Here is a 21,388-nt window from a genome sequence, read left to right on the forward strand (position 1 = left end):
AATAAGCCTTTTGAAAGGACCAATCGCATCCTTTGGGAGAGAATTCATGAAAGTCTCTCTGAGAGGCGATACCGCAGTCCTTCTCAGAGAAGGCATAGCAGTCCCTCTGACAGAACCCTTAGACATCTCTCTGACAGGAGTCATTGCAGTCCCTCCCCGAGACAGGATAGTAGTCCGTCTGTGAGAACCCTTCAAAGTATCCCTCCTGGAGCCATTACAGTCTCTTTAAGGGGATAGGTCGCAGTCCCTCAGGGAGGAGCCGACCCCGTCCTGGGAGACGCCCTAGGAGTCCCTCTAGGAGGTCTCTTAGTCCTCGAGAGAGAAGAGGACGAGAGAGAAGAAGCCACCGTCCCTCAAAAAGGTGCCATCTCAGTCCCATCCAGAGGACACGGTGCAGTCCTTCAGAAAGGAGCCATGGTAGTCTCTCTGAGAGAACCCCTCTCAGTCCCTCTGGCAGGAAAAGGCGTAATTCTTCTGGGAGAGTCCACCACCTTCCCTCAGAGTCCAGGCTATACAGGTCTTCTTCCAGACTCCACCGCAGTCATTCTGAGAGAACTCACTACAGTCCCTCTAAGAACAGACACAGTTATCCTGAGAGGAGCCGGCAAGGTCACAACGAGGGACCTCATCACAGTACCAAGGAGAGGCTCAGGGGTAAGGAGAAGCCCGGACATAGCTTGTCTATAAAGACTTCAAGACTTATAAACTCCTAGGGACTTATGCCTCCTAGGGACCACACCAAAAAAATCCAAAAGCTGGACAAGTTTGGAGACATGAAGTTAGTAGATAAGGAGAGACCTGCCTCTATTAATTATAGCCTGCGAATCTTCACCTAGCTGCCCTTTCTGCTCAGCCACTGCCTGCACCCTCAGCAATGAAAGAGCTCTCTGGAGGGGAGTGAGAATGGGTCTGTAATTTAAGATCAATAAAGGGGCAATAATCGAACTCTATTTGCATCCATAAGATCACTTGTTGGGTGGGTGGGACTAGGTGTGCAAACTGTGGGAACCCAAGGGTTGGAGTTCAGGAGGACCCCCTCACTTAAATCTTCAGACTCCGCCCACTTGCTCCAACCCTCCGGCCAGATGGCCTCCCTAATCCTCGGGCCGCCATGAGGGCGGGGTCTCAAAAGCATCAGGAGAGGAGTCGTCCTGTGACTTTCCCACTGCAGCCCCCTCGGAAGCTGCTAGGCGGAAGTAGAGGTTCAGAACAGGGCTAGTCGCTGCCGAGACCACATCCGGGAGAGTCGAGGAGAGCGGAAGTGGCGTTGGTCTGGCCGGAGCCCTTGGGTGAAATTGTTAGGCGTGGAGCGGGAGTGATGTCTTCCAGACTCGGTGCAGTCACCGCCGTGAGTTTCTTGGTGTGATCATTATACTTCAGAGATAGAACTGTCCAGCCGAGAACACCAGGGCCCTTGCTTTTGTCCCAAACTCGGAGTTGGTTTTATCAGAGCCCATCGTAGGCCCCACCCTTTTATATCAGAGCCACTTGCCCCCCTTTATCTCCCATTTTAGTTTTGCCTGTTCCCCATGTCCTCGGACTCAGTTCCTCGACAGATTGTAATTAGTTACCTTCCTTCAGCATCCCCAGTGCCTCCCGGTTCCTTTTCTTCTTATTTTTTCCCGTCTCCTTTTTCAATCCTTCCTCTAGGATAGGGCTTTGCGAATGGGCAAAGATGAAAGCTCCGGTATTGTCAGCCCGCCTTCACACTGTAGAAAAATAGGATGGCACACGTTTCCTAAGAAGTGTCACCCACCTTCCTTCCATTTGAAGTAGTTGCCTGCGAGAGCTTCCCGTCTAGGCACAAGGGGGTGTCATCTCTTTGTGGATGAGGTTCAAAGGTCCCTGGCACTCACTAGTGTGCTTGTGATTTGCTAGACCTCGGGACCCACAGCCCTTAAGCCACAGAGGAGCACCAGGATCGTGGGAGCTAAGAAGTAAGTGAGGTTTTCTGGGGACATTTTTGAAATTGTGTAGACAGTTCTGATAAAGATGTTTTGTGTATGCACTTTGGAACATCATAGCATAGATATTCTGCCACATGCAGCAGATTTGACTCCAAGTTCCCTACAAATCCTATGTCCATCCTCCTCTATCTTAGTGAAGGACTCATGAACTTTCACCTGCACTGTTGTGACATCATTCTACTGCTGCTTAAAAGAGGTTCCTAAATGCTAAATGATAAGCTGCCAATACACTGACATGCAACCCTCAAAAAGCATCTCTTCAGCTGGGTGGTGGTGGCAAACACCTTTAATCCCAGCACTCGGGAGGCAGAGGCAGGTGGATCTCTGTGAGTTCGAGTCCAGCCTGGTCTACAGTGAGCGAGTTCCAGGACAGGCTCCAAAGTTGCATGGAGAAAACCTGTCTCAAATCCCCCTCCCCCCAAAAAAGCATCTTTTCTCCCTCCCACTACTCCAAGTCAGCCTGCCATTTAGCAACTTTCTAGAATACCATGTTCTCAGATTGTACCTGGGAATTTTGAACACTGGTTGGTGGATTTAACAGGTCAGAACAGGTTACATCATAACACAAAACCTTTGCCATATTTACATTTAGCTGCGCATCTTAAAGCAGCTTCCCTGGAGATGCACAAAGAGTGTCCTTAGTCTTCCACTCCTTGAATGGGGGCACATAGAACCATCTAAAGAACCAGCTTGAGAATACTCTAGAACCCTGCTACTCGGTGTGGGCCATGAGCTGGGAACTTGTTGGAAATACAAAATCCTACATGCAAGTGCTCCAGCACCCTGGGTAATGAGAGTCTGTATTCCTAGCAGGCAAAGCATCACTGGCCAGCCCCAGTCAGGAACAACTGGGTCTAGAGCAGTGGAGGGGTCACATGCATGGGCATGTGGGAAGCCTGGGAAGGGGCCAGGCAGCAGGAATGAGGACAGGTTCTCTACTTACATCACACTGCTGCAGAATATGATTTCAAGGTTGTTACTTTTGTTTATACTGCATTTAACTCTGTGAAGCTGTGGTACTGTGCCAGTCTAGAACACCTGATGGTCTAATAAAGAACTGAATGGCCAATAGCAGGCAGAATATATAGAAGGGGAAATCTGGGAGGAGAAAAGAAGGAGCCAGAGAAGGAGGAGGACTCCAGGGGCCAGCCACCCAGCTACACAGCAAGCCACAGAGTAAGATTTACAGAAGAAAGAAAACAGGAAAAGCCCAGAGGCAAAAGGTAGATGGGATCAGTTAAGTTGAGGAAAGCTGGCTAGAAACAAGCCAAGCTAAGACCTAGCATTTGTAATTAAGAAGAAAAACAAAAAAACAAAACAAAAAAAAAAAAAAAGAATAAGCCTCTGTGTGAATTATTTGGGAATTGGTGGCTGCCCCCCAGAAGAATAAATAAGAAAAACAAACCAACGACATCACAGACTTCCAATGAGTCACTGCAGAGTGAACCTACAGCCGCTGTGGATACCACAGACTTTCCCCCAAATCTGTCAGGGCAGAAATAAACCCTCAGCACGTGTTGGCTTATTCACCTCCAGCCAGCTCTCCCACCTCTGCTCACTTCCCTACTTCTTCACACTTCAAAATAAACCCATGGAAAAACAGAACCAATCACATCAGCCCTCCATACCCCTCTCCATCTCTGCACTTGTTATGGTCACCAAGCTTCTGGCTCGACTTCAGTAAATTCTCCCAATAACCTGGAAGCAAGTGGTTTGCTGCTGCTGCCACTTTACAAACTAAAAACCAAAAAAGCCAAACAAGGCTTGCACAAGTAATTGTCAAGGTCACCCAGCAAGTGACTTATCAAGTTGATTGGGGGATGGGGGAGTACACAGCCATGTATATGTATGTGAAGGTCAGAGGTCAAACTCAGGCATTTTCTTCTAATTGCACTCTATCTTTTTCACTTATTTATGGTTGTTTGTCTTAAAGACAGAGTAACTGACTGGCCTGGAACTCTGCTATGTAGACCAGGCTGGCCTTGAACTCTCACAGAGATCTGCCTGCCATCACACCCAACTGTTTTGTAGGTCTCCACCGCTGTTTCAGTTAGACTGCACAGCTGGCACACTCTTGGCACCTGTCCACCTCCAGACCACCCCGCAGCGCTACAGTCACAGACGCGCACCTCCACACCTAGTTTTCACGTGGGTGCTGGGAACAGAACTCAGGACCCCATGCTTGCAGACCATGCGCTTTACCCCTGAGCAGCTCCTGGCTCTGGGGCTGAGCTTTGGTGAGGTGATGACACGGGAGCAGTGCGGTGGCTAGAGCGCCTCCTACAGGCCAGCACCATGTGCACACTCAATCCGGCCAGCAAGGCGTGCTGCCCCGTGCACTCTGCAGATTAAAAACTGCAACAACCTCTCCAACGTCACACACATGGGGACATGTATGGACTTGAACTCACAATCCACGCCCTGAATCCTGCTCTCAAACACTGGTCATATTAATTAACAAAGCATAGCCCCCTGCTTTTCTGTCCTGAAACCTTTCACTTTTATGAAATTAATGAGCTAGAACCCTTTATCAGTTCATTGTTCTTTGCTAAATCTAGAGTCTACCGAAGAGACAGATTTCTGTTTTCTGAGTTATTGTAATTAGAAATTTCTCCTAAGACATTAGAGCTCATATAAAAGAAAAAGAGGAAACAAAATTCTCATTTGTCCATTGACCGAATATAAGCCTACGAACGTCAGCCTGAGTTTCTTTCTAATCTTTGCTGTGTGAGCCATACACCATGTAAGGCATTTTATCTCTCCGCTGCCACGACATTTGATACACAATTTTTCTTTTTTCCATATGTTCTTACAAGATTCAAACTGTTTGCCTGGGCCTGTGGACTACAGCCTATTGGACATTCCCATGCAGTCAGACAGGCCGTTTCTGTGTGTGGTCACTGTTGGTGACAGGAGCATAAATAATACAAAGGACAGATCTCTGTACCTGAAGATTTCTCATGCTGAAGCTTCCTGTGGGTTAAAATTTCAAGAACAAAATTGTGGAGTCAAAGGGAATAAACATTTTAGCCTCCAGTGTGCTAGATATACTCCAAAAGGGCACAGTAGGTGAGATGCCCACCAGGAGTACATAGAGATACTCATTTTACCATATAAAAGGGTGGTAGGTGAGATGCCCACCAGGAGTACATAGAGATACTCATTTTACCATATAAAAGGGCAGTAGGTTAGACACCCACCAGGAGTATGTGGATATATTCATTTTACTTTGTATTACCATCACTGGATGAAAAATCTCTGAAAACTGTTCTACAAAAGGTATTTTTTAATGGTATCATTGAAATTAAACCTCACCATTTCCTTAAACATTTCCAAATGTTTGTGAACTGAATATACTTCCTTTCCAAGAAATTAACATTTTTCTTAATGTACATTGACCTCATTTTCTCCTAACGTGAAAGTTTTATTGCTCATTATAAACTAACACGTTGCTAGCTCCTCCGAGTGCCAGACTGCAACACCACTTGAAAAAGCACCTAGGTGCCGGGCTGAGAAGGTAACTAACAGGAAGATCCTCCAATGAACAGAAGTGGCCGGGAGGAAGGGGAGAGGTGGGAAGGTTCAGAGATGGCTGCAAAGTGAGGGCACTGTGCCCTTTCCTCCTTCACCTGCTGCTGTGGGCCACGTGCCATCAGCATGGCCCAACTGCAACAGAGCAGGGCGAGCTCAGTGCGAGCCAGGGACCATGTGAGCACCTCAGGGCAGGGGTCTTCGCTGCAGGGGAGGGAGCAGGCAGGATCTTCCACATTCTAGGGGAAACTGACTGTTCAGATGATGGACACGGGAAAGTGTACGCCTGGCAGTCAGAGCTTCCTGAGGAACCAACTAGTGGCAGGAGGAGAGTGATGGGGTGAGCACCGCCCCATGGCCCAGTTCCAGCAAGAGCTCCATTTTAGTGTTAGCATCCCCCACCAGTACACATCAGTCAGACGCCAGTATTTCGAGGGAAGCACAGCCAACAGGAACAAACCAGGACACCTGAAAAGAGCACCCAGCATGAGATGACCTGACCCAGTGATGAAGAGTTAAAGGGTCAGGCTCACAAATATCTACCCCAGGGGGTAGGAGAGAAATGGAAGGAAGGAATGAGATGCCCTAGGGAGCCTCACTACATGGAAGAAGATTAGTGAGGGGATCACACTTGGGGACCCTCTCCCAGAGAAGAAAAGGGGAGGGGGGTGTGAAAGAGGCTAGGAAACACCTGGTGAGGTAAGAAGCAAGAAATTCCAAAACCAGGTGAAGAACAAGTGGTTAGCAGAGCCCCATGAGGCTGAAGGCTGGACATCAACAGACGTGGCCACACACCCTGTCAGCTGCCCCTCAGGGAGAGCAGATGGCACTAAATGGCATGGGTTCCCAGGGCCTCCGGTGGCCACCTCTCACCAAGAACTGGCTATAAGGGACAGAGAGGGGTTGGCAGCAGAGTGGAGCTAAGGGTTTTGGTTTGTTTCTACGGCTATAATTACTTACACATACTTGGAAAACAATGCTAACTTTCAATGCTAGCTAGAACAAGAGTAAATGTGCCCTGTGATCTTTTCCTGTTTGTACTGTGATACGTTAAAGGGATCAATCTACACCCTGGCAATTGTAAGGGGAGGGCCATCAGCTTTTTTCTCTGAGACTGGTCTAACAGTCTACACTGAAGAGTTCTTCAGTCTAGACACTCTTCATGGGTCTTGACACCCTTCGGGACCTAATGAGAGTTTGGAACATCCTCCCAATTACGTATTTACCCATATACACAATTTTTATCTTGGTGTTTAATTTCATAATCTCCTAGAGCTTTCTTTAGAAATTCTGATTTGTTCTCTAGGGCGCGGTGTTCCAGTGCTGTCTCTTAATGTTACATACAAGCAGATGCACGCCTCTTATTTGACTTTGAAATATGAGTGTGTGTGTGTGTGCGCGTGCGTGCGTGTGTGTGTGTGTGTGCACGCGTATGCCACAGCATAAACGAGGAGTCATTTCTCTTCTTCCACACTGTGGGTTCCAGGGATTGAACTCAGGTCCTCAGCCTTGCTGGCAGGCACCTTCACCCATTGAACCATCTTGCTGGCCCCACTCATCTCTCTTGGAGGTTTAGTATCTTTCTGTGAACTCCGATTTTCCCCCCAGTGCCGGCGACTGCACTCAGGGCCTCACACACAAACACACCATCTTCTACTGACCCAGCCCCTCCTATATTCTTGGTATATCCCTGTTGTTCCTGGGCATCCGAACCCCTGACAGTGTCCAAAGGAAAGCCGCTGGCATGACTAGTTGAGGGTCTCCGGCTTCCCCTCAAGGTACCTCTGTTCACGTCCCCTCTGCTATTTCCACCAGCCTCCAGTGAGGTGTTGGATCTGTTCTGGAGACTTCCAAGAGCCACACCACACTCTTACAGCCAGACTTACAGTTGTTTTCCCCATGAAAGGGCGTATAACATGGTGGTAAAATAAAGTTTCTCCCAAATTCATGTCCATCCTGGGCCCCAGAATATGAGTGTTTGGGGGGAAACAGGGTCTTTGTAGATATAATTAGTGATGATGAGGTCATATGGACCAAGGTGGTCCCTCAGCCCAGTAGCTAGGACTGGAAGTCATTGATTCCTTCCATGTAAGAGGAGAGAACTCAGACAGAGAGGAGAGAATACAGACATGACTGAGTTTGGAGCCTCGGTACCACAAGAGGAAGGTCCAGGACCACTAGAAACTAGAAGGACCTCCCCCCAGAATCCCAGGAACATGACAACTTAACACTCTGATTTTGGACTTCTGGATTCCTGAGCTGAACTACAACGACAAGAAGAAACTCCCACAGAAGACACCAAGTTTGTTGAAATTTGTTACAGCAGCTCTGAGAAGAACCAAAACAATGTGTAAAACATTCAAATAAGCTTTTCCCAGGCACTCACCTGGCCAGGCCTGGCTTCAGTGCAGGAAGTCACAAAACAATGTCACCCTCATAGCCTGTCCCCCCTTGGCTGGTGACCTACACTTCACTCACTGATCAGAAGTACTTCTCCATGTGCAGAAGTTTTAAATGATAAATCTCTTCATCTTCTATGATTTCATGATTATATGTCTTTTCCCCACCCCCCAAGCTCATAAAAATATCTACCAAATTTTTCTTTAATGCTTTTACGGTTTTACCTGTTTGACGATGGTGACAACTATTTTAAATGCACTTGCATGCACCAGGCACCAGGCCACACCCATTACGTGTACTAACACATTTGATCCTCACAACTGTTCCTCCTGTGAGGCGGCTGCCGTCTCATCCCTGTCTTAGGAACTGAGGCAGGAAGTGGTTAACTAACCTGCCCAAGGTCACATGGCTAGTGAGTCAGAGAGAGGCAGGACGAACTCAGGCTGCCTAATCCCCAAGTCTACACTTACCTACAGTAGCATTCTGTTTAGAATTCCAATTTAAATATTTTGTCCATCTGAACTTATTTTGGCTTATGGATGGATGCAGAACTTCAGTTTGTGGACTTAATGTCTGGCTAACAACTTGGTACATATTGAATATTCTATTCTTACAACAAGGATTTTAAAGTGTGTGACTATTATGAACTACATTCTCATCCTTACTTGAATGTGCTCGTGAATTCTACACTCAGTTCCCCTTCATTCCTATAGCAGAACTTTCTAAGCATTCTCTCCTGTTCCTTGTTTTCTGGGACTCAAAATACTTGGCGTATATTTAGTCCATTTGGGGTTCATTTGGTGCATCATTAGACAATCTAAATAAACATTTGAAGCCTGATGCTTAAGAGACTTTAAAAATGACAATGATGTAGCTTATGGTGATAAATATGGGACAGAGAAATAAAATAAAATTATCTAAATGAATCGAAATCACATTCCAGCTTTTGCCAAGATGGTGCTGAAAGTGAAGAAGGGCTCCTGCCCTCCCACGGCCAAAGCCCAAGCAAAGGCTCTGAAAACAGAGAAGGCAGTGAGTGCTGAGGGGCGTCCACAACCAAGCACGAAAGAAGATCCGTAAGTCGCCCACCTCCCAGCCCAAGACCTCGAGGCTCTTGAAGTAGCTCAAAACCTTCTCAAGAGCCGGGCGGTGGTGGTGCATGCCTTTAATCCCAGCACTCGGGAGGCAGAGCCAGGCGGATCTCTGTGAGTTCAAGGCCAGCCTGGGCTACCAGGTGAGTTCCAGGAGAGGCGCAAAGCTACACAGAGAAACCCTGTCTCGAAAAAAAGAAAAGAAAAAAAAAAAATAAATAAAAAAACAAAACAAAACAAAACAAAAAAACCCTTCTCAAGAGCATTTCCAGGAGCAACAAGGCTGACCAGTGTGCTGTCATCACGTGTCCCCTGACCACTGAGTCAGCCCTGAAGAGACAGACGACAAGTCAGGTGTGTGTTCGATGAGATTGCAAGGCCAACAGGCACCAGAGCAAGCAGGCTGTGAAGAAACTCTATGACACTGATGATGTCAACGTCAGTCCTGATGGAGAGAGGAAGGTGTGTGTGAGGCTGGCTCCTGATTCTGATGCTTTGGATGTTAAACAAAACCAGAATCATTTTGACTGAGTCCATCTGCTAATTCTAAGTATAGTTCTCATCACACAAGTCTTTTTTGGCTAAATATTTACTAAATATTTTTCTCTTTTTGAATAGACTATAAATGGAATTGATTGCACAATTTCTTTCTTAGATTGGTGTCTCAGTTAGGGCTTCTCTTGCTGCGAGAAAACCCAACAACCAAAAGCAACTTGGGGAGAGGAGGTTTATTTATGTTAGCTTGTATGTCCTGATCAATCCATCACAAAAAGGAGTCAGGGCAAGAACTTAATGCAGGAACCTGGAGGAAAAACCTGAACCAGAGACCACAGAGGAGTGCTGCTTATTGGCTTGCTCCTCAAGGATTGCTCTGCCTGTTTCCTTACTATATCCAGGACCAACAGCCTATGAGTGGCACTAAGGCTTACCTACAGGCCAATCTTTGTGGGTATTTTCTCAATTGTGTTTCCTCTTCCAAATGACTCTAGCTCCTATCAAGTTGACAAAAAACTCACCAGGACAACTGGATATTGTTAGTATCTGAGACATAACTGACTTTGTACTGAATGGTTCTGTGTCAACTTGCCACAAACTAGAGTCGTCAGAGGAAGGGGTCTTAGCTGAGGAAAAGCTCCATGAGATCCAGCTGTAAGGCATTTTCTCATTTAGTGATCAATGGGGGAGGGCCTAGCCCATGATGAGTGCTGCCATCCCTGGGCTGCTGGTCCTGGGTTCTATAAGAAAGCAGGTTGAGCAAACCATGGGAAACAAGTCAGTAAGCAGCACCCCTCCATGGCCTCTGCATCAACTCCTGCCTCCAGGCTCCTGCCATGTTTGAATTCCTGTCCTGACTTCATTCAATGATCAATAGCAATGCTGAAGTGAAAGCCTAATAAGTCCTTTTCCTACCAACTTGCTTTTTGGTCATGGTATTTCGTCACAGCAATAGAAACCCTAAGACAGATTTGTACTGTTACTTTGCTGAATTAAATTAGTTCTAAGAGCTTTTGTGTAATCTTTATGAGATTTTGTATATAAGATCTTATAATTGGCAAATACATACTTTGGCTTCTTCTCTTTCTATGGCCCCCATAGGCTCATAGGGAGTGGCACTATTAGGAAGTGTGGCCTTGATGGAGTAGGTGTGGCCTTGTTGGAAGAAGTGTGTCACTGGGGGCGGGGCTTTGACGTTTCAGAAGCCCAAGCCAGTCCCAGTGTCTCTCTCTTCCTGATGTCTATGGATCAGGATGTAGACCTCTCAGCTCCCTCTCCAGCACCATGTCTGCCTGCATGCTGCCAGTCCTGCCATGGCAATAATGGACTAAACCTCTGAACTGTAAGCCAGCCGCAACTGAATGTTTTCCTTTAGCCAGGAGTGGTGGCACACACCTTTAATTCCCAGCCCTCAGGAGCCAGAGGCAGGCAGATCCTACGAGTTCAAGGCTAGCCTGGTTTACAGAGTTAGTTCAAGGACAGCTAGAGCTACACAGAGAAATCCTGTCTGGAAAAACAAAAAAACAAAAAGGAAAAAAAAATCAAGTAATAGTTGAAACTATCCTAATATAGTACAGTTTATATCTGCAATGTCCAATAAATCCATTAGCCACATGTGGCTTTTAAATTGAATTTAATCTAGAGCTGTAGAGATGGCTCAGCACTGGCTGCCCTTCCAGAGAACCCAGGTTTTATTCCCAGCACCCACATGGCTGCTAACAACTGTCTGTAACTCATTTCCAGGTGATCTGCTGCCCTCTTCTGGCCTCCACATGCACTGCATGCACATGGAACACACTGGTATAGGCGAAATACACCCATACATACAAAATAAAAATAGATAATCTTTTAAAAAATGTTAACATAGATGTAAATCTAATTTAACTTAAATCTAAAATGCAGTCTCCACTCACAATTTCCGTATTTCAAGTACTCAATAGCCAACTATGAAAAGTGGCTACCATACCGACTACAAGAGACACAGAATCTCCCCATCACCAATACATTCTCTTGGAGAGTGTACCCTGAAAGAGGTCACACCAAGTGCCTCTTTTCAAACTACAATTCTGGTGCACCTATGAATAATGCATTTGGGTGTGTGCATGTGGCGCTGGGGAAAGGAAGAGGAGGGATGTGAATGGACACCACGAGGCTAACTTTACTATACGAGAAACACGTCAGGAGAGATGTGAATGGGCACCACGAGGCTAACTTTACTACAGGAGAAACACATCAGGAGGGATGTGAATGGGCACCACGAGGCTAACTTTCCTACAGGAGAAACACATCAGGAGGGATGTGAATGGGCACCACGAGGCTAACTTTACTACAGGAGAAACACATCAGGAGGGATGTGAATGGGCACCACGAGGCTAACTTTACTACAGGAGAAACACATCAGGAGGGATGTGAATGGGCACCACGAGGCTAACTTTACTACAGGAGAAACACATCAGGAGAGATGTGAATGGGCACCACGAGGCTAACTTTCCTACAGGAGAAACACATCAGGAGGGATGTGAATGGGCACCACGAGGCTAACTTTCCTACAGGAGAAACACATCAGGAGGGATGTGAATGGGCACCACGAGGCTAACTTTACTACAGGAGAAACACATCAGCCAGCAAGAAGAATGCGGTCCCAGCTACTCAGGAGGCTGAGGCAAGAGGATCGATCACACATTCAAAGCCGCCCTGGACAGCTTAGTAAGACCCTGCCTCAAAATGAAAAGTAGAAAAAAGGGTTAGGGATACAGCTTGATGGTAGAATGTGAGAAGTCTGATTTCAATCCTCAGTGGCAAAAGAGGAAAAAAACCCAGAATCAAAAATGAGCTGGAGCTGGGCATGGTGGTATATCCCTGTAATCCCCACATTTGGGGAGCTAAGGCAAAAGGATATGTGTTTGAGGCCAGCCTGGAGTTTATTGCAAACCCCTGGTCAAATGTGTAATACAACAACAACAACAAAATCAAGAATGACACTATTGGAAATTAGAAAAAAATGAAACAGAATTATGAACTATTTATGAATCTGTGTTAGGTCTTATTTATCTTTACAGCCTAACGAGTTAGTTGGCTTATTCTTCGGACGACTGAATGAAGCTGTTCTGTAAACATCAGGGTAGAATGATATTATAGGCATTTTGGAGATTGTTAAGAATTCTAGACAGATGTCATGGGTGGATGAGAAGAAGTAAGCTAACAATGTATACCAATAAAACAGAAGCCTCTAGAAGGCTTAGATTTAACCAATGTGCAGGCATCCTAACTGAGGAAAGGTAAACTGAGGGTTCCATGATAAACACATGGAGTTCTCTGATCGCTTCAGAGATAACAATCTGAGACATAGCAAATGGAAACGCAAGCATCTTTCAGTAACCCAGAAATAGCAGGATTCAAGGTACATTTACACATTTAAAAAAGAAAAAGAAAAGAGCACGTGCCTTTCATCCCATCCCTTGAAAGGCAGAGAAGCAGGTGGATCTCTGTGAGTCTGAGGCCAGCCTGGTCTCCATAGTGAGTTCCAGGACAAGGCTACATAGTGAGACTCTGCCCCAAAACAAAACAAAATGAGAAACAACAAGAAGCAAAAGGACACAAGTTGACAGCTAACACTTACCAAATCTAAGCTCTGGGAAGAGTAGCAGTGACTCCCAAGCATGTGTCATTCTCATACACAAAACTCATTTTGATCCCACACCACTTTCACTTCTCATTCTGGAAGATCTGGACCAGAGACCTCACGGAGATTACCTGACACATCATGAGTTCAGGTTTATCAACAACTGCTAAATAGCAGTTATGGGGCCAAGCTGCCAAAAAAGTATCCAAAATTTATTTATTCATTTGATGTATATGAGTGGTTTGCCTGGGTGTATACATGCGCACTACATATGTGCCTGGTACCCATGGGTATCAGAAGAGGATGTTGGATCCCCTGGAATTGGAGTTGCACAGTTGTGAGCCACCATGCAGGTGCTGGGAAATGGACCTGAGTCCTCTGAAACAGCAGTAAGTGCTCTTAATCACTGAACCACCTCTTCAGCCCTCTGCACAAGTATGTTTCTCTGTGGAAATTTCAAACAAAATTCTACCTTCCAAAGTCTTCCAAATCCGTAGAGCAATCCAGGAAATTTACTATCTGCTTCTCCAGGTAGCTGTCATTCTTTTCTCCAGCCATCATTGTGGAGTTGAATATATTTCGTGTCAATGAATGTAAGAACATGGCTTCATAGCTCCCTTCCAATAGCAAGTCTAAGAAAACTCCAATATCTGTAATATATATATATATATAAAGTCAGGCTAGCAAGCCAACAGAATTTAAGTGTAAATGACAATCCATTACATAGATATTTTAATATACAAAACGGTATAAACAGAATGCTGGCTATACAGGAATCGCTAAGTCTCAGCAAATCCTTCTCACTCTACCAACACCACCCCTCCTAGAATTACAGGATACCTACAATGACTATGAGCAGCAAAGTGGAGGTCACACAGAAATAATAATAATAATAGTAGTAATAGTAATAATAACAACAACAACAACAATAATAATAGGCGTAGTACCCTTCTTTGGGAAATTCACAAAGATTCTAACTGACACAGAAGTTTCCTTTGCTGAGGTCCTACCTTCAATATTCTCTCCCAGGAGGCCAATCCAAACACACAGGTGCTCTCACGATTCCCTCATATTCCCCAGCTCATCCCTGCCTCAATACTTTTACAACCACGATTTTTTTCCCCCTGACGAATTCTCTTTTACATGTCAGTCCTAAATGAAGAAAATCAGCTCAAGTCTGTCTCTCGGGAACTTTCCCAGAGCACCAGATCTCAGACCATCGAACAAAACTTCCCCCCTGCTGACCCCTCCTCTGTACCCAGGGCTGGCATCCCTGTCCTCACAGCTCTCCCACCTGAGCCAAGGCGCCCCTCCTGCTGGCACAACAGCCGCTCGGCCTCCGTGGAGAAGCCCCTCAGAAGCGCCCGCTCTGGAGTCCATGTCACCCCCGGCATCACTGGACCCAATTCGGGGTCCCGCGAGGGTCCCACGGGGGAGGAGGAAGCGAAAGGAGCAGGGACCAAAGTCGCCGGCGTCTGGTGGCCAAGGGTACCGTCCAGACACCCACAGGACTAGCGTCCCCTGTGAGGAGACAGGCACACGGGGTCAACCATGACAGCAACGCAGAGCATCCTGGGAAAACATCCCCACGCTCCTAAGCGACTAATCGGAGACTCGGGTGTGAGCATGCGCAGAGGATATGATCGCGCTGGCCTTGTTGGGGCTGTGGGGATCCATGGGGTTGGGTTGGCCTCGGTCCTGGTGACTAGGGGATGTCTCTAGGGGCAGTGGCAGGGCGCCTGGAGAGGTGGCTCAACCGAGGACAGAGTTCTGTTCGCGGCACCCACATCAGGTGGCTCAGCACCACCTGTCACTCCAGACGATCGGTTGTCCTCCTCTGGACTTGTAGGCACCAGGCGTGCAAGTGGTACATCCACACCTGCCGGCAAACACATACACGCATAAGATAAACCATTTCTTTAAGAAGCGGGAGGCCATCACGTAAACCTGGCAGGGGTCAAGGACCTGGAAAGTTCTGCAGGCCAGTCTGGAGAACCCAGACACTTTGGTGAACTGGGAAAAGGGAAAGAAATATATCCTCCTGACAGTGTGGCAGCCGCTGAGCTCAGAGTTTGCTGGCGCTCTCTCTCTCTCTCTCTCTCTCTCTCTCTCTCTCTCTCTCTCTCTCTCTCTCTCTCTCTCTCTCTCTCTCTCTCTCTCTCTCTCTCTCTCTCTCTCTCTCTCTCTCGGATGAATGTTTTGTTTGTTTTTCACGAAGCTGCAAAGATTCACTGTGGAAAAACAGCAGCAGCCAATGCAGCTCAAGGTGAAATGAAGACAGTACTGTCCTTCATCTGACATTAGACAACACTTCCCTGTGCTCCCAGGCATTTCTAACGAGAAGAAACATTAAGTCTTTTGACCAAGATCCAAGAATAGCTAGGTGGTGGTGGCACACGCATCTCAGCACTTGGGAGGCAGAGGCAGGCAGATCTCTTGTGAGTTCGAAGCCAGGCTGGTCTACAGAGTGAGTTTGAGGACATCGCTGTCTCAGATGAGAAACCCTGTCTCGACAAAACAGTAAAACAAAAAAGATTCAGGGATAGATCTGGGTGAGTTATAATATTATATGAGACAACATTGTTATCCTGAAATAAGTCACCATTTTTTTGGTAGGGTCTCACCACATAACTCTTGCGGGCCTGGAATTTGCTATGTAGACAAGGCTAGCCTCAAAGTAACAGAGATCTGCCTGTTGGAATGTTGGGATTAAAGGATGGTTCCTCATCAAACCCAGCCTCATACCTTTTTTTTTTCCCCCGTTTTTCAAGACAGGGTTTCTCTGTGTAGCTTTGCGCCTTTCCTGGAACTCACTCTGTAGCACAGGCTGGCCTTGAACTCACAGAGATCCCCCTGCCTCTGCCTCCCTAATGCTGGGATTAAAGATGTGCGACACCACTGCCTGGCATTTTTTAAAATTTATTTATTTTATGTATATGAGTACACCTTCATTTCAGAAGAGGGCATCAGATCCCACTATAGATGGTTGTGAGCCTCCATGTGGTTGCTGGGAGTTGAACTCAGGACCTCTGGAAGAGCAGCCAGTGCTCTTAACCACCAAGCCATCTCTCCAGCCTACCTCTTAACTTTTAACCATAGATAATCTCATGAATTCTACACAAGCAGCCTGTGGCTAAAGGTTTCTGGGGACTCCCCTTCAGGCCTTGTACTTTTCAGTGTGAAGCCAAGTTTGCTGGCAGGCCCCAGGGCCTAGGAATAAGTGGTAAATCTGTCACTTAGAACTTGTAAATGAGCATGTGGGGGCGTCTTCTGCTGGATTAAAATGATACTAATTGGCGAGATTGTTTAGTGGTTAAGAGCACTTGCTGCTCTTGCAGAGGACCCAGGTTTGATTCCCAGAATCTACACGGTATGCCACAACTATCTGTTGTAACTCTAGTTCCAGGGGATCTGACACCATCTTCTGGACTCAGAGGGGCACCGGGCATACATGTGGTTCACTTTCATACAAGTAAACATTCATATACATAAAAATAAATAATGTTATTAACAAATACATCTTTATGAAGGGTAATATGTTTTGCTTTTTGCATTGTATAATAATTAAATCAAGCTAGTTAATACATTTTTCACTTCAGACTTTTTTCATGTGTATGATGAGAAATTTAAGATCTATTTTAGCTATTAGAGTTTTTAAAAAGTTTTCTTTAATTAGTTCATTGTCCAAGGTGGTAGGAATTTTTTTTTTCCAGAGGTGAGGACCGAACCCAGGGCCTTGCACTTGCTAGTCAAGCGCTTTACCACTGAGCTAAATCCCCAACCCCAGAATTTTTTAATCGATTTATTTTCTTTGTTCTAGTCTTTCACATTTGAATACTTTAAAATTCACATTACTAGCCAGGAGTGGGGGGATGGGGTGGTGAGGAGGTGGTGCGCGCCTTTAATCCCAGCACTCAGGAAGCAGAGGCAGGTAGATCTCCGAGTTTGAGGCCATCCTGGTCTACAGAGTTGTTCCAGGGGAGTCAGATTTACACAGAGAAACCCTCCTATCTTGAAAAATGAAAAACAACAACAACAACAACCAAAAATTCACATTATTTTTCACACTTGAATTCTTTCATACAAATTGAGATTTTTTTTTTTTGTATTTTATGTATATGAGGATTTTGCCTACAAGTAAGTGTACATGTGCACCACATGTTGCCTGGTACTTCCAGGGGTCATAAGAGATCAGATCCTCTGAAACTGGAGTTGAAGTTATAAGCCACCATGTGGGTGCTGGGAACAGAACCTGGGTCTTCTGTAAGTGTAGCCCCTGCTCTAAGCGGATGAACCGTCTCTCCAGCCCCTCAACATTTGAATTCTCAACCCACTTAGAGCCCATCTCTGAATCCCATATTGAGAAATGATCCACTTTTATTTTTCTCACTGTTTGCCACTGTCTTAGTTTCTATTCTGTCGCTGTGACAGAATGCCCTAACAAAAGAGCCTTAACGGGTCAAGGGTTCACTTCAGCTCACCATCACCCAAGGTTATGGTCCATTAGTCCATCGTGGTAGAGGAGGTCACAACGGCAGGGGCTTAGGCTAGCGAGTCATGTTGCATCTGCAGTAAAGAAGCAGAGATGAGTGATGAGTCCAAACTGTAGCTCACTTCTCTTTCCCCACTGACACAGTCTAGGATCCCAGTCAGAGAATGGCGCCACCACAGTGGCGCCCCAGGTATGGTTATCAAGACGGTTCCCCATGGGCATGCTAAGAGGCACAGGTCCACATGATTCTAGATTTTCGCAAGTTGACAGCACTTATCACAGCTATGGAATCATTTCTTGTCACTATGTGGAGCTCTCTTCAATTAAGCTGCCATATGTAAGTGAATTTATTTCAGAGCTGGGTTTAGGGCTTTTTGTTTGTTTGTTTTGAGACAGGTTTCTCTATATAACCCTGGCTGTCTTGGAACTCACTATTTAGCTGAGGCTGTCCTCAAACACAGAGAAATTCTTCTGCCTCTGCCTCCTGATTATTTCAGAACTTTTTTGTTTTTAAATTCTACCTGCCTGCTCCTGTTCTTATGAACTTGTTTTATGGTATGTCTTAATTTTTGGTCCAGTAAATTGCTCCCTTACACTTCTGTTTGTGGTTACTTTTGGCAATTAGCAGACCTTTCTTTTCATTTATTTACTTATTTACTTATTATTTACATTCATGGTATTCATTAATTACACTCATGATATTAATTACATTTGTGGTATTCTTTGATTACATTTGCAGTATTCATTCAATAACTGCATTTATGATATTCATTAATTACATTAATTGTATTGATTTATTACATTCATGATATTATGTCCTGACACTACTGTCCATTTGTGGGACTTTTCCATCACATAAAACAGAGATTCTGTACTTAGGAAATCATTGCTCTATATTCCTTTGTTCTCCATCTTGAGATAACATCTAATCTTTCTGTCTCTATGAATTTGTATATTCTATATATCTGATGTAATACAATTCTGTAGTATGTAGATGTAATTCAGTGTAGATGTAGCCAACGGTTTTATCAGACAAGAAACACAGAGCCGATTCAGAGAAGAAAGCCAAGAGGTCAGAGCCAAGAGCCTCACCCTTCCTGATTCAGGGATCCTCCTCAGCCAAGAGAGCTCTCTGAAAAAGAGAGCCCTACTTCCTCTGTGTCTGTTTCTATAGTTTCTTTGTTCTGGCTTCTCACTGGTTGAAAACCCAATCATGTGACTGCCTCGTCACTGCCTGTATGTACCGCCCTCCAGGTCCTTAAAGGCGTACGCCACCACTGCCACGCACTTGCTATGGCTCTAAAGGCTCTGACCCCAGGCAACTTTATTTATTAACATAAAATACCACCACATTTCCCCTTTTCTAATTTAATAAAAAAAAAAAAGAAAAAGGTTATAACTAACAAAAGAAAAACTACATACAAAAGTACAATAACTATATACAATGTCTAAATAATTTCTAGTCCATTTGTATTTGACAAATTCAGAGAAAATAATTTCATTATTTATGTTATTTTGTTAAGTCCAAAATGTATCTAATTCACTTTCTATCCTAATTAATCTTCAACTATAACTAACTAATCTTCAACTATAACTAACTAACTTTCAACATAACTAACTAATCTTCAACTATAACTAACTAACTTTCATTTCTTTATATCCTAATAGTTGGTAATAATAACATTCAAGGATCAGAAAATTGCATTGTTAAATGAACAGTATAAGTACAATTAGAAATATACATATAGCATTTTCTAACAATATCAATTCCAATATATATAACTTGTATACAATATAAAACAATCCAATCCAATGTAAAATACTTAAAACTAGTAATTGTCTTTTTCTTCTTCTTTCTTTTTTTTCTTTTTTTTTTTTAAACAAGAACCTTAAATCTAATCTCCTTTGCTTAGCCTTTTTCCTAACCCTTGACAACAACTTGTAACCAACCCCCTAAACAACGAAAATTATCCCAGACCCAAAACCCATTAAAAAGACCAAAAAACCACCTGCCCCCCACACACCACCTCTTTGGGAATGTGGGCGTCGTATTCTTAAAATTGCTTCCTGCAGGGTATGGGCGAAGTTATCTTTATCCTGAAAGAAAAATTTTAGGTTAATTGTCAAATTCTAGGAAAGGTAACCATATCCTTCATTATCCAGTCTGTGTATAATACCAAAGTTCAGGGTTTATCTCAAGTCCTTATTCAAGTAGTCTTTGAGACTGGATCATCTCAGCTAGTCATCTCAAAATTACTCTGAGCACCTTGTAGTTCAAAGCTGATCAGTTGTCTCATTTGTCCAGTGTTCTTCAGATTCCTTAACCTTCATTCTCCTAAAAGACAAAAACAAAAACCTTTCCCCAAGACTAATTTTGGGGATGTTCCTTTTTGGCAAGTTATTATCTGATTAAATGAAAAGACATGTGTTACTGGTGAAAGGCCCCAGCATACTTGCTTAGCCTAACGCCATTTCATTTTGAGCAAGGCCTGAAAAGTACGGGGAAAGTTCAGTTAGAGGACATGGGCACAGGAACAAACAGGGTATCTGCGGTCGGCCACCTGGCCTCAGAACAGGGAACTAAAAGGTCAGAAAAACAACTTGTACCCTAGATAAGAGCCAAGTCAGCAGGCGTGTCGAGCTCGGGGAAAAGCCACGAGCTGACCTGAGCTTGAACCATGGCCTCATATGTATCGTCCAATCAGAACCCTGTAAACCATGGCCTCATATGTATCGTCCAATCAGAACCCTGTAAACCATGGCCTCATATGAATCGTCCAATCAGAACCCTGTAAACCCACCCTTCTGCTGCCCGACCATATAAAAACCCTCCACTCCAGCCCGTGAGCGCGCCAGCCTCCTGAGCTTCTGGAGTGACTGTGTCGCCCCGGGTACCCGTGTTCCGGAATAAAGCCTCTTGCTGTTTGCATCTGACTTGTGGTCTCGGTGTGCTCTCTGGGCGAGGGTCTCTCCAGAGGGAAGACTACCTGCGGGGGTCTTTCACTGGTATGTTAGTTTAAATTGGATGTTCATGTTGGTTGATGAACTATCACCTCCTCTAATTAAGAGGTTTCTCTTGTTCAAATCGAACCTTTATCAATTTTGATGGTACCCACAACTTATCTTCTCCTGTAGAAACAAAAGCAAAACCTCGTCCCCAACGTAACACATACCCTGGTTTCCATTCTGAGGTCAGCACATCCTTAAAGTATATAGGCTGATTTAATTCTGTAGTTTTTTCTATTATCCAATGTCTCTCTGCAGCTGTTGTTCCTTTCTCATTGGCATTAAGAAAATTCAAAGTTAATAGAGCATTAAGCAGTCTGTTTCTGGGGGTTTTTGTTACCCCTTTCTGTTTATTTAGCATATCCTTTAGAGTTCTGTTTGAAATAGAAGTTTGCCAAAAAATTTTCTTTATGTTTTCTCCTGAATTTTCTATTCTCTCTGTTTCATCATCCTGACCAGCATGACTTATTCCAATAGGCATTTGGTTATTTAATTGCTCTGAGTAGGGGTTTCCTCCAAGACTGCAGGAAAGGTTTGAACTGGATTTGCTATTGGGGCCTGCATGAGGCCCCTCTGGGAGTTTCCCGAAGACTGAGGCAAAGGATTACCCTGTCTGTCCCTTGTTGATCTACATTCACTGGTCCAGTGTTTTCCCTTACCACACCTTCTGCATACTCCAGAAGGAAGGGACATTCTGTTGCCATTGTTCCTTGAGGAAACATTGTTTCTAGGAATGACCTGTTTACAGTCCCTTCTCAAATGTCCTTGCTTTCCACATCCAAAA

General features: G+C 44.9%; 1 protein-coding gene across 2 annotated transcripts in view; it reads right to left on the reverse strand.

The window, feature by feature from the left end:
- Nucleotides 1–21,388, reverse strand: part of LOC128115613 (phosphatidylinositol-glycan biosynthesis class F protein) — a 143,295-nt gene that overhangs the window by 104,928 nt on the left and 16,979 nt on the right. For both annotated transcript variants that reach the window (XM_052746487.1, XM_052746488.1), the window contains exons 3-5: nucleotides 17,588–17,672; nucleotides 14,401–14,985; nucleotides 13,579–13,756 (exon numbers count right to left, since the gene is read on the reverse strand). The gene's annotated coding sequence lies outside the window, so the exon portion shown is untranslated. The remainder of the gene's footprint in view (nucleotides 1–13,578; nucleotides 13,757–14,400; nucleotides 14,986–17,587; nucleotides 17,673–21,388) is intronic.

The sequence above is a fragment of the Peromyscus californicus genome, unplaced genomic scaffold (assembly GCF_007827085.1).
Source record: "Peromyscus californicus insignis strain IS unplaced genomic scaffold, ASM782708v3 Scaffold_1__1_contigs__length_55948999, whole genome shotgun sequence".
Taxonomy (NCBI): Eukaryota; Metazoa; Chordata; class Mammalia; order Rodentia; family Cricetidae; genus Peromyscus; species Peromyscus californicus.